Source organism: Pieris rapae, chromosome 11 (assembly GCF_905147795.1).
Source record: "Pieris rapae chromosome 11, ilPieRapa1.1, whole genome shotgun sequence".
Taxonomy (NCBI): domain Eukaryota; kingdom Metazoa; phylum Arthropoda; class Insecta; order Lepidoptera; family Pieridae; genus Pieris; species Pieris rapae.
This window is the reverse complement of record NC_059519.1, coordinates 4,134,995-4,149,995: the sequence shown is the minus strand read 5'-3', so window position 1 is coordinate 4,149,995 and position 15,001 is coordinate 4,134,995.

Below are 15,001 nucleotides of genomic sequence, written 5' to 3'. Positions count from 1 at the left end.
TCTCTAATAACTAATACATATAACAATATTTTGTAAGCTTGCTTGTTGGCAGTAATCTCCAGTAAAACTAGAGCAATTAAGAATATTTTCTTTCACTAGTTCTACATTTTATCTGACAAGCATATTATGCCATAATAATATGTAATTCTTATGAATATGTTTTTTTTAATATTTTATTTACGGCATTTATTTATTGTTAAACAAATATTACACAATATCAGACGTTAATATTTATTTTAATGAGTGATTACGATTACCTAGGTAAACTTAAAAACAATGCAATATAAAAAAGCCAATTCTCGGTTATGGTGTTGCAATCTAAGTTAGATCATTTTCGCCAGTGTTGCCACCCATTACCAAATAAACAGGCAGACATGAGAAAAGTTTTAATGAATTGGCAAGAATACTTTGTACGGACAGGTCACTGTATCATTGATGTTAGAGGACGCTGCAAAATTAACTATCTTTCTCATATTCAGTTTCATTATATAAAATTAAAATGACAACAAAAACGATATAAACGTTACTTTATTAATTTATTTATGTCGGTTGTGTCTGCAGATCAATAGCGTCCTAGCGCCTTCAGCGTACGACTGTCATCCTTGAGGTCGCAGGTTTGATGCCCTGCTGTGCACCAATGGATTTTCTTTCTATGTTTAAGTGTTTTACATTCGGTCTAACGATGACGAAAAACATCATGAGGAAACCGGCCTTAGACCCAAACAGTCGACGGCGTGTGTTAGGCACAGGATTCTACTACTTGCCTATTAGATTTATCAAGAAACAGACACAGAAATCTGAGGCCCAGAGCTAAAAAGGTTGTACGGCCACTGATTAATTTTATGTTGCCAGTCTGAAAAAATGGACCTATTGCGTTTAACTCGTCTAAGGTTCGATCTCAGAGAAAGAAAATATACCAGTTAAATTTCACTTCGCTTCTTCACTGCGTAGTTACATAATACATCATTGTCGTAGACGCCTGACAATCTGATTGGATGTGTAATCTATTAATTTTTCAGAAGGCAGTAAAGGCCATGCTTGCTTGGATTTAGTAATTGAAAAAGTGTAGCACTATGCCTTACGGAAATAATAAATCATTGTTTTACATTAATTCATTATATTACTACTAGAATTTGCCGCAAACAATATATTTTTTATAACAATTTTATTCGAGATATTCACATTACATTGACGAATTGACATGACAGTATCAGCATTTGATTGAGAGGTTGATGGACAACAACATCCTTATCATTGTTATCAAAGACCTGAATGTCTTTCTGGAAATAGACAATTGTATTCGGGTTCATATTTTTCAAATCACTTTCAATTTACTCATAAGTTATGTTAAATTAAATATAAAATTATCTGGTGCAGTAAGAAAGTTTGTGTCCGTCAATTACGTCAATATAGGGCAGTGAAAGATATTGTAGCTTTCTATATATATCTTTAAAAATTGAATTTTTTTTTAATAACTCAACACATTAAATTCTTAAGCAATGCATTCGAAGTAATAGCCGGAATCAAAACCTTTTATGGCGAATTTTGATTAGGTAAATATGAATATTTCAAGATATATATATGAATTTTATTTTTATTATTCGGATCCGAATGGTCAGCATACAGCACGTCAGATGCCGAATACTTGGATCCGAGCAATGGTTTAAAAAAATGAACGGGACGCTTGCACCGGATCCGAGTGTTTAGCACCGCTACTATGACCCCGTTAACCTCGGATCCGAGAAGAGAGGACTAATGTGTTAACACTCGTACTCTTACGGTGAAAGAAAAGATTGTAAGGAAACCGACTTTGTTTACGCCCGAACCCAATAATTAATTCACAACAACAAATCCACAAACAGATTGAGAACAATCTGAGATTAGACCGCGGCAGTCGATCGATCTCCTATCTGCATCGCAATAACCAAACCCTTTGAAATCAATCCATTTTTGGCGACGGATAGAATGTAATGTTTTCGCTCTTTAGACTCATATTTGAATATCGATATAAAACAAATAATGTAAATAAAACCGTAAAAATAATATTAAAATATACATTTCTGTGTTTAAAACATATCAAATAAGTTTTTAATTATTTTAAAAACTGGTATACGTTAAAATCTTAAGATATATATTGGCACAGTTGAATTGTCATTTTCTTACAATACCTATTCACATACACCAATCCGACCTACCATGGAGAGCTTGTATACAAATGGCTATTACCATCCGACGATTGGTTATTGGCACTTTTATCAATATTTGGATTAATCAAAAGAAGAAAATCAAATCAAGTGGTCAAAATTAGATTGAGATATGTTATTGGGTTTGGGCGTTAGACGCTAAAAGTCAATGGCGTCTCAGACCCGGGCTGATCACTTGTTTAGAAAAACAAATGACAAAACAGATACAGAACTCAGAGGCCCAGACCTAAAAGGTTTTAGCTTCACTAGTTACTTTATTATTCTTAGCTAATCTAGTGCGGTATTTATAGTGTGCTATAGTCACACGTGTAAATATGTTAGTAAAGTACCAAACTCTATATACTAACTGACCTGGCAAACATCGTTTTGCCATGTGTATCATTTATAATAAAAAATAGTGGTTAATCGTAGAAGGGTGAAAATAAGGGGGTTGTATGTATTTTCTTTTTATCTAAACATTAAAAAAATAAGGGGTGGACTACCCTTTACATTTAGGAGGATGAAAAATAGATGTTGTCCGATTCACAGACATACCCAATATTCACACAAAATTTCATAAGAATCGGTCGAGCCGTTTCGGGGGAGTTTAGCTACAAACACCGCCATACGAGAATTTTATATATAAGATAACACTTGCTCTTATCGCTCGATTCCTGTATGTCCTCGTGGTTATTGTTTTATTCATGGGTTAGTAGTTAAGTTCTATGACTGTAAATATAAATTCTATATGCAAACAGAATATGTCGTATTCAATGCAAACTTGCAGCTTTACTTCGTGGAAGCAATACAATTTTTTTATCATTGCTGAATTCTAGTTGATACATCTGTATAGCCACGGTACGGTGACTCATATTTTAACAGCATTTATTATAATGACCACCGCGGAGAGATTTAATCGGGTTCGCCAATACACGTCTGCTCGCGATGACAGATAGGAGCGAAATGCTTTTAACGTAGCGTGGGCCTGCGTGTGCGCATCTAAATATAATGAGCAGGTGAGCGTTTATCGGTGGCGTGTCAACTTAGTGTCCTTATTGTGAGGTAAATTAGTGGACATTTTGTTTTCAAACACTGTTCCTTGTTACTAGTGATAGGTAATTTATATGCGAAATCAAATAAATTTATTGAAGTCGTGAGAAGCGTAGAAAGTCGAGGTTTTCTCTTTAATAGGGTACGACTCAGGTTAAGCTGCAATTAAGAATCGTTTTCCGTTTGAGGTAGGTAGTATATTTAACTATAATTTGGAGCCTACAGGTTTCAAAGATTTGTTGAGATACGCAAATGATCAAGGGAAGGAGGGATCCAAAAAAAAACTTATAGAAAAAGAGTACATAGAAACGATAGCAGAAAGCGATTGGAGTAAAACAAAATTGGACAGAGATAGTTATAAGAAGCTAGAGGACGCCATTCCCCGTGACTTTCCGATCGACGGTAGCGAGTATACAAGAAAAAAAAGAAATATTGAAGCTGTATCTTCTACTTTTCATAATGATTGGCTATTAAACGGGCTTTTATTATTATGGTGACTAATAACGGATTTCTTACGACTTCTTAGTTAGCACTAGACTTAGCACGCATTAAAGCATAGGTCAAAATTCAACACTTTTTTTTGTTTTTGAAATAATGTCTTGACGAAGTCTTGAGTAAGTCTGGTGCTGGTGAAGTATGCTTTCTATGTGAGCAAAATAGGAAATCGAAATATAAAACGATCAAGAAATTCAGAATCAAGGTACCACTGGCTACTATGTTATATCCTGGATTATTTGTGTTCCCTTGACAATCTAATTTTTGAAACCCCTGCTCGTAACTGAATTCTATCACTCCTCCTTTACTTTGCAAAGTATCCTGCTTTGGAACTCATTACCTCTTAATCTCAGTCGAGCTTCTTTTTAAGCAATTATATTGTCTTTATTTATATCATTATATTTCAATTGTGACTCATTATTATCATTATTAGCTTTAACATTTTTGTTTATTTCATCATTATTTTAAAATTTAGTTTAGTTTACATAGGGTTTATCTTATTAGGGTTACATATTATTTTATGTTCCTTTTTTCTTAACTTTTTGCACTTCTTTAATACTTTACCTTTCGAAGGTTCTAGTTATTCATACTAGAGTCTGGAAGAAATAGCTTATTAGCGAAAGGCCTCCCATTGTCTAATACCTTATATAGACTATTGTATATATACTATGTTTAATAAATGCATCACTGTTTGGATATTTTATGTTTCTTTGTAGTAACCTTAATTACATAAGTAGTCTCTCAGAATGCAACTTACCCAGTAGTAATTACCTAAGTGAAGCCTTATCGGTACATCACAGATAAAATTCCCAAGACACAGGAGATGTGTAGAATTGATCAGTAGCCCTTAGTATTAGCGTATGTGGACAAAGCGAACAGAAAGAAAACCGGTCAGCAAAAAATGTCTGCCGCCGCGCTATCTGCAGTCCGCGATCCTGTCTCAAATAATGGCATAACATGTGCTATGGAGTAGCTTTTTGAATTGTGTTTTAATATTTTTAGTGATACTTGAGTTTTAAATGTGAACGTATTGCTGACCTGTATGGCGGAGATTAATTAAATGTAGTTTTATCTAAAAAAAAAGTTTTGTTTGTTTATACTACGTATTTGCGTGTTGTATGGTTTGTATGTTGGTGTATGTAAGTGCGTGCTCCTATTTCACCATGCCTCCTGCTGATAGAGGACAAATCTTTGTTTTTAATTTATTTTATTATTCTTTATTAATCAAGATGTCATATGGAACATGGTGTAATGGTTGCAGCTCCTTACAAACATTATGTAAAAAAAAACTTGGCGATTAAAAAGAGTGGCGGAGAGTTTATTGGCAGTTCTTCTCTTCCGTTCTACGCCCTTGATTTGAGAACTGGCAGTAAATGTAAAATTAGAATCATTTTATATTTCTTTTCTTTTTTGACGTTCATAAGTGTGCATTATGTTACCTATATGAATAAATGATTTTTGTTTGTTTGTTTGAATTAAGTAATACCTAATTGGTCTGTGATGTGTGATGGTGTAAAAGCGAAGGTGTGTATGTTATGTATGCTCATGATGTAGGTGATTTTGCACTATGAATATACTGAAAACCCATTTCTACCATATTTCGCTTACAAGTCAAGGCTTAAATATTGGTCGTTGTATGCTATATGTATGGGCTGAGTAAAACACTAAAACTGAGTTTTTTGCATAGTCAGTGTTACTGTGATGTGTTGAACAAATAAATATTATCAATTAAAGACGAAACACGACTCTACGAGTCTCCTGTTCTATATCGGCCCAGTAGAGCACCGTGCGTCCACAGCCACGTAAATCTACATCAACACTGTCCTTTCCTTTTATTCTCATTCACTTAAGGCTCGCACATTCATCGTAACCCCCTCCCCCCAGAACTCTCCATACGTCCTGTCACTGTAGATCTTATTACACGAATAGGAATCCTAATTAGACGTAGGAATTTGATAAAGGCGTTGTAGAAGCCTTACAGTATATAATTTCAGCCAAGTAAAGATGCGCTCAAGTGGAAAGATTTTTTTATAAAAAAAATTACCGACTTCATATGTGGAATCGCAATTTACAGGCGTCAATTTATTTTAATCTGTACTTATTGATTGCTTATTTAAAAATCGATAGGAATTTAGATAAATAAGAGTGAGGATACACTTTTATACTTAAGGCCCATGTTTTCACAAAACAAATATTTCATTTACATGTCTAATTTACTGCCGAATTTCGCGAGCGGATTTCATTGGAACGGCTTGTCAGGCTGGCTGGAAGCGGCGTGACAGCTCCATATCGTGTCACTGTCACGAATTTAGAGTTTGATGAGTTGACAGCCAGTCAGCTGATCCTGACGCTGTCCGTCACCTGTCAGTACTGTCGATAACACGCCGAGTATTTTGAATACATTCCAATTTTAAAATGAATTTTTGCTTCCTTTTTTGTACGTTCTATTTTAAATTTTCAATGCGATAAAATAGAATTTACAATCTTATTTTAAACTATATATATTTAATGTTAATAACAATATTCATTAGTACGGTATTCAAAGAATTCAATTTCCATAATCCTTTTAATTTAATAGAAGAACAGGCTAAACAATGTGTTAACAATGTATGATTCGCTAGATTACAATTGCGTGCATTATCGTGATAATTCTTTGAAACTGATAAATACTATCACTCGTGTTCGACAGACAGTATCGTACATGAATATTTTTCTTCCATATTTAGACGTTTCTATTTATATCTGGATTAAAAAGCAGTGTAACGCGATTTACAATTGCACGGCTCACTAGCGCAGCCTGTCACTCAAACGTCAGGGTTAGATCGTAAATTATGACGTTTTTTGTTGCGCGCGCACACGCAAATTGGCACAGATTATATAAAATGTTTAACAGATAATATAATAGATTTATAAAATATATCCTTAATATGTTAAGTATCTGTATCTGACAGTCCAAACATTTTAACTGCAAATAAAATGATTTCAAACTATTGCTAGTTTAGATTGTTTTGATGAAGTAGGTACACATAGTAGGTATTTGATAGAATGTTTGTTAAAAAAATTACCATTTTTGATATTGACTTACAAGAAATCCTTTATATGAAAATCGTTTAAAACTAGTTGTATAACATTTGGTTATATAATATGACTTACGTAGGGTATTTGTTTCTGCTAACTGATATTCATTTTTGAAGGATAAAACATTTATCCTTCGTCTGTCAAAAGTATAATAATATTATTTCAAGATTAAGTACGCTGTACATATAGGCCTTTAGTTATTCGCAACATCACTCTCATGGAGGCACAGATCACGTACGTAATATATGTTACATCTAACACATACCCATAATCTATGACATAGTTATGCCTCTCACGTAGGGTGGGCAATTAGCATATTAATTATCGAATCGGTCGCGTGACTGTTGCCTAGGTCTATGAGAATTAAGTCCTAAGATTAATCACTAAAAACATCTGCCTAATGAACCGGAAGTAGAACGTTTCCCTTGAGTTTTGAATTTATAATTGCTCTTGTCATATGTCTTGGGGTTAGGCAAGTGGAAAAATGAATGCAAAATTATGCACGGTTTAAATCTTAGACGAAATCTTATGTTGTAGGAGCTCGCGGATTTACCCGCGTTAGGTTGGCGTAAATAATTTCGTCTAACACCACAGATCAGTATTTATCAATTATTTTACACGATTCCTTAGATAGATCTACTACTATAATCTAAACTAACAGATCTAAAATGTCACTTGTCAAGTAATAATATTTCCCGTTCATTATAAAACATTGCTTTAAAATTATCAAGCTCTCCGCTCTTCTAAACAAAAATAGACTATATGAGATCTGATTGTTGAGGGTCGGGTGCGGCGAGTAGTACCGCGGAGTACCTTAACGACTACCGATTACCGGGCTATCTCTAGACCTATGCTACGTACTCTGTTTCCATTGTACGAACGTGATAGCTAGTTTATTTAAGCTCCACATAGAGTCACGGTTAAAGTGAATACACTGATTGTATTGGAACTTGGAAAAACTTTTTCGTGATTGTATTTGAAGTAAACATTTAACGCTAATACAATCAGCCAATCTGTTTCGTGATCAGTTGTTTTTCTAATAGACAAGTATACATATGCCATTGACTTTTATTATTTATTTTATGAGACTATTGACGTCTCAGGCATTTGCGAATTTCTTCACGATGTTATCATGGTTAGACACTCCATTGGCGCCCAGTCATAACTGCATCCTGTCTTCATGGAACACACATTCTGGAATCGTAAAATATATATATATATATATATATATATATAAATAAAGTGTTATATGTGTCACTTTTGTTTCATTCATGAATCATCTATGAGTTTTAATAATCATATAACCTTCCTATTTTTTACCTCTTTTATAACATATTTTGCTTTTCGTAGTTACTGTATGAATTTGCAAGTTTCCGTAGGAGAATGGGAACGTGACGGAGGTAAGTCCGCGGTATCAGATGACGGTTCGACGCGTCGTGTTTATGACCGGGCCCTTATTTATTGCAACACCGCCGACACTTATTAACGCCACGATCCTCAACATGCTCTATACTGATTTCATTATTTTTAAGAATTAACTATAAAATAACACATTATTTATACTAACGGTATGATTCAGTCTTCAGACTGACCGCTCAGAATGACTTCGGAATGTCAAATCCAATACTGTTATTTTGACATGCAGGTTAATGTTTTGGACCTAGAGTGTCTCCCTGACTAACACTGCGATAAATGATAGGATAAAAAAATAAGGAAACTTATTTTTTTTATCGCATCATTTCCCTTGTAATGCGATTTTAACACTCTTTTAAAGAGATTTAAAGTATAAATCAGTGGCTTCGTGGTTGAACACATTATATTGTATTCACATACATTATTACTTAAACCGTAGTTTCATGTTGACATGCGTATACATTCAAAAGGTTAATTATTTGCATTTCACTTCGGTTATGTATAAGTTATGATAATTAGATATTTACACAACAAATTTTGAAAATAATATTTCAAGAATTCATATATAATATGTCTATTATTTAAAAAAACCTTCCATGGCTCGGTGGTGTAAAGCCAGTTCTAGGTTCCAAGAGATTAGCTCAAATATAAATATATCATAACCAAAACCATCTCTATTAGGAGATAAAGAACAAAAATTTATTATTAAATTTCTCAAAGGAAATTGTATGGATCGATTATTGCAGGCCTCGCGTTATCCAATTAAAGGGCTATAATTACTTGCGCAGGAGAGCACTAAATAATAGTCGAGTGTGATACTGTATTACAACGCTTGATTGATTTTATAATGGCTGATAAATGCCTCTGAAGATAAGAGTCTTATGAATTGTATCTTAAATCAATACTTACCCATTTCATAAAATGTTTCAACCATTAAATAAAGCACTCTTTCGTCTTCTTCTGTCAAATTGTGTTTATGTTGTAAAGAAAAGAGACGAGCACAATGGATGGCGCAATTAGTTTAAAATTTGTGAATAATATTTGTTCTTATTTTAGGCTTAATGTTGTTGCCATTTTAACTGACTTTTAGCACGAAGTTATGTTTGAAATTGGACGCGTTTCGCTATTTTTTTATTATTATTTTTACTTACTAACTTTGTCTGTAGATATTGCTTGTTTAACAATTATACTTTACGCTTCAGAAATATAAACTTGAATGCCCCTCTTATACAAACATTATTATCGAGACATGGTTCCCTTCCTGATTACATGCGTTCGCCGTCTTGAATAAAGTGTAATTAATATAAAAAAATATTAATGCAAGACACAGTAGTGCATTAATTACCTAAAGAAATTGATGTTTCATTTAATGAAACATTTTTATATCTGTCGACTCTTTTGGTCGCAACGCATTATTATTAGGGCTAACGTCCTGTAGTGTTGTTTCGAATAACATTTATAGTAACTAACTCTACCGCTATAATCTGTGAGCAAAGACGCAGTCGTGGAATTTCAATAATATATCTTAGGTATCAAGATGATAACTGACGCCTTTTTTTTTTTTTTTTAATAATTTCGGCGGAATAACTGACGGCTGACGCTGACTTTCCAGTATTGTCAGCAACAAACAGGTAAGCACTGCAGCGTGCAGCGGTCTGAAATCTCTCGACCGTTCTCTTTACGCACAGACTACTAGGCATTTGACAATTCATTGTTTACTCTTTGGTACGATTGTATATTATGTACGATTGGTATGTGGGCTCAGTTTTCGCAGTTAGACTCAGAATAGGTCCGTTGTACGTAAAAAAACGCGGACTATATTTGTATACGTCTTTGCGTGTATGTTTTCTTAGACCATATATCTTCGTATGTTTTCGTGTCCAGGTGAATACTACGTGCATGAACTTAATAAAATTAAACAATGTAAGCTCATTATAATAGTTGACGGTTACACACTAATTTGAATGTTTAAGACTGTTTTAGTCCCTATTAGGACTTCCACCTGCCTGTCTCGTTCAGGTAAATGTGTAAAAATAATTATATATAAATCATGCATGCATAATAGAGAATTAAGTTAATGTAATTTATATCATTCCATTAATATAATTTTCTACATAACTTAACAAGGTGTTTCGAAAGACAAATGTGTATGTGTGAAAATTTTTAATCATATTTACGATTATTAATTTTAATCGAAGAATAAAAAAAATCGGATACATCTTTAACTTCAGACAATTAATTTGCGACTTTGTTGGCTGGAACAGTGGCTACGTATTTTCTTTCGGGAATTTTTTTCTAGAATATGGAGTGGTCGAAATTCTTCCCTAGTAAATGCGATACTAAGAGGGCTTACTCATCCCACAAAGGCCGGTAACCCACTAGAATAAATCCATTATTGCCTTCTATAAGTATCCCGTATGCTCGTTTGCTATGCTATAAAAAGGAGGTATGGGACAAATGTCTGTTTTTTGGGATAGATTAGATAGATATTTGATATAATATGTTTTCATAAATGGCGCCTTTTCAGGTGAGAATCGCGCGCATATTACATACATTCCGTGAGAATATAATGGTTTCACCTGACTGCGTCTGACAGTGATTGAGCTCCCACAGCTGAATAGTGATGTGAGACTAACGGGCTTTTTGCTATATTTATGCTCATTTGTTTTTGTAATGGATAATGAAGTTTATACAGAAGTAGCGTATAATTGCAATGTCTTATTGATAGTGGCATCGATGTTAAGCAGGAAGTCGTTTATTGTAATATTATTAAATATTTTTATTGGTTTATTTTGCGTCACTTCCGGTATATAGAAGACGGGTTCAAATGTAATATGTTCTTTAGAACTTCTCGAAAGCGATAAGGTTTTGTTCATCATTCGGTAGTAGGTACTATAGCAGGTGGCAATCGGCTAGGAGGCTCACCATTTTAAGTGACATGGACACTGCCAATGGTGCCCATGGGCACTAAGACTACCAGAAAACATGCAAAAAAGTTGCCAGCCTTTTAAGAAGGTAGGCTTTGTTCTTGAAAGACCCATAGTCGAATTGGTAAAATTTTGGTGAACTGCTGGCTTTACATAGAGATGCTAATGTCCAAACTCAAGAGCTTAAAAACGGGATCTCCCATATGTGTCTAACAGTGAACATCGCTATGTGAGAAGAGAGATTGCCCTTACGGTCTTTGGAGCTCTGTGTAGGTATAGAGGCGGGGAACAAAATCTATCTATAGATACTAATATTATAAGGTATCTAGTGCCAACATGTGTGGTCCGTCAGTCAGGTGGTAACGATCAGATGGGCGTAAAGTCAAGCGGCTGTTTGAACTGCGGATTACAATTATTTAAACAACTAAGCATTGGTAATAATTACTGGAGAATGTAAAAAGTACTTTTTATCGCACTAAATTAGATAATTATATGTAATAATAATAAAAGCCTTATTATTCCAGACCTTTATCTGTTTTCTCTTTCATTCCTTGCTATGTGCCCTTTTTGGCAAAACTCTGCCCTGTTTCCCAAGTCTGGTCTATCCACCTTCTTAATTGCCTTCCTCGAAAATTGACCGAAGTAACATACACGCTTTGATGGTATATTAGTGTGGATAATGATACTCGCGCAGAACGTTGCGGAATAATTTAAGGAATCATATTTAAAGCTTAAAATTATTAAATCAATTCGAAATTCGAAAATAGTTTTAAAATAATTCGACAATCAAAGACGACATAAAAATAATTCGAAATTAGATTCAAAGATTCCAGATTTAAAAATTGTTTTAGTTTGAATTTGTAATCACAGATAACTTTCAGCACCAAACAGCAAAGATTATATTCGCGCTATTAGTGCGGGTAAGTGATTGACATGGAGTGTAGTGACCGTTAGGCCACACCTGCGGTGCTATCGCGGCGTTTACACGGAAGCGCATCGCGCATCATCAATATGCGCACTAATATATAAACAATTGGATATGGCAAATTATGATTTTTTTTACATAGAACTTAAAACATTTCAGGCGCGTTTTTATGATAATTAACGCTTTCACCGTACTAACAGGCGATATTACATGTGAATAGATAACTATGGAATAATGAAGGCACCGCAATCGTACCGCAAGTCCAATGCGTGTGGCGCGATAATAGGATGCTGGTTTGAGGCTTAAAATTGATAAAAACTTATCTTTTCTTCTATGCAAAGTTTTAAATATGTAAATGTGTATGTAAGTCTTTTACTGAAGTAAATGTAAGGGTTTTTATATTTTTTACCATTTTTAATTTTCCATAACTAACAAAAATAACTATAAATTTGGGAAACTAGAAATAAAGATAAAGATTTGTATGTACAAACCCTCAATAGCAGTAATTTCTTAGAACAATACGCCGATCATATCTGAAAGTAATGAATTAGGCAATCTATCAACCAATTATAAGGTGAAAAGCCTTATCCATTAGTTCTGAGGTGCGTGTGGTAATGAATAGGCAGCGGTTTGCAGAGATTGATCACTAGGGACTGATGCTCTCCTGATTACCGTGCGAACTACGGTATCATGTGCATATCTTTCAATAACGTAATGATTGCTATTTGAATGAAAACAAAATCAGTAAGAGACAAAATCACTTTTCGTCAGGCGTGTCCACGTGACAAATCGTGAGCTAATGTCATTGAAATAATATTATTTGTCTATGCACATCTCTTTCAGTTAGCAACATCTGCAGTTGCATGTTCTAACGCATTTATCATGGAGTCTTCAGAGATTCGGATTACTACCTGCAGCCGAGTATCCTCCTGGTACGTCAGGGTAGAATAAACGGGGCATTATTTGAGACAGTGTTTGTTGAGCACCACTTTGTGGAACCAGCATCCCATTTAAGTATTTCCGAACAAATTCGACTTACGATTATTCAAAAAAAGAGCGTACACTTAAAACACATTGAGAGTGCCCATGGGCGGTATCACTTACCATTAAATGAGGCTTCGTTTGCCTCGTTTCCCGTTTGTTCAATCAATTATTGTGGTACAAAATTTCATTTGGTCGTTCAAAAGAAAAAAATGTTCTTGCAAATCTTACTTCTAAAAAATATTTTATGTTTGTTAAAAGCTTAACTATTCATTTATAAGGTATTAATGCACAATGGAAAGCTTTCTAAAAATAGTTTAACCTCATTCAAGTATTTATAACTCACGTAGAACCGTTCAATCGGAAGCATTGATAAACTGTTATAACATAGTCTTAGCATAACAGTAATCTGCATAGTGTTGTAAAGTGTAAGATGGATGGCGAGAGGCGAAGGGGGGCGAAGTACACGTTACCGATAAATATATCGTTTGAGGGTTGGACCGGTGAATAAACATGAATTTACTTTTACACTACACGCTCAATAATGTTAAACGGTCATTGCACTGGGTCATGATTGTCTGTATTAGGATGGCACCGTTTTCTTGCTCTTTGAGGCTCAATTCGTTGATTTTTGATAGAGAAGAAGCTGACGCCAATAGCGACAGTGATACCGATAACGTTTTTGTATGCTGGGTAGGGAACAAATTTTAAGCTATTGCATAGATTTTATCGCGGTATTCGGGCACTGCGAACGAATCAAGTAATTCCGTAACGAAAAAATCTAACACACGATGCCGTAATATAGGTGCAGCCAATACATACAAAAATTGTTTGAATGAAGTATATAAATGTTTAAAAATTGGCAACGCACCCACTAAAATTACTGTCCATGGGCAACGTATACTGCCGTTTCTAATATACAAAAAAGTTTGCTAAAAATTTTACTGACAACCTGAGGTTTCATAAAATTGCAATCTATAAAAGCATATACAATTTGTCTAAAGATGTGTTTAAGTCACGCTATATTAAGTTTAATAAACTACTGATTACATCATGAACCTAGATAATATAAAAATTAATATCATATAAACACGCGATGTAAAAAGCTATGTGTGTTTATTATAACTATAAGGGAAATGCATAAATTTTGCTGTATCATTGTACAACAATCCTACATTCGTGTAATAATTCTTAAATTCATAGTTATTAACTCTAAATACTGTCTTAAGTATTGCAATACTACCAGCAACTGTGTTGGTTAAGAATATTGTTAATATGTAGTGGAGCATGTGTGCAGAAATAAATTTAATTTGAATAATCTTTTATTTATTTATTTATTTTCACTACATTTAACCTAACGATGTTGATTTCGAAACAAGTACGATCAATAATGAAATAGCTCTTTAATTAATATCACCTGCTAAAGTTAATCTTATAACATAAAAATCGAACGAGGTTATCAATTGGATGATTTTTTTTATTCACAATAGTTCCAATTACCATAATGCTTATGCTGCATTATATTAGCCACAGAGAAACAATTATTATCACACAGTCAATACAAGGGCTTGTGATAAAATCACTTTTCAACATGCGTGACTCACTAATGCCAATTTTATATGAAAATGGTCATTTGTAAAAACGTGAGCCAAAATCCTATACAAAATCGTTTGTCTCAGGCCCCTGATTGCCTACTTTACACCCTTATCTAGTTTTATATCCTAGCGACAGTATTATCGATAGAATAATTAGTTATTTCCTTCCCAATAAGAGTTCTACCTGTAATAGATGCAGATTCGTCATCATCAGTGATTCAAACAAAGCGTTTTAGGGATATATGCTACAAACCTAAAACGTATAACTCAATAATACTTAGGTCAGATAATAATAATAATTTTGCGAAAGTTTTGTAAGTTAAACTTAAAAGTGACGGAGAACATTTGAGACTT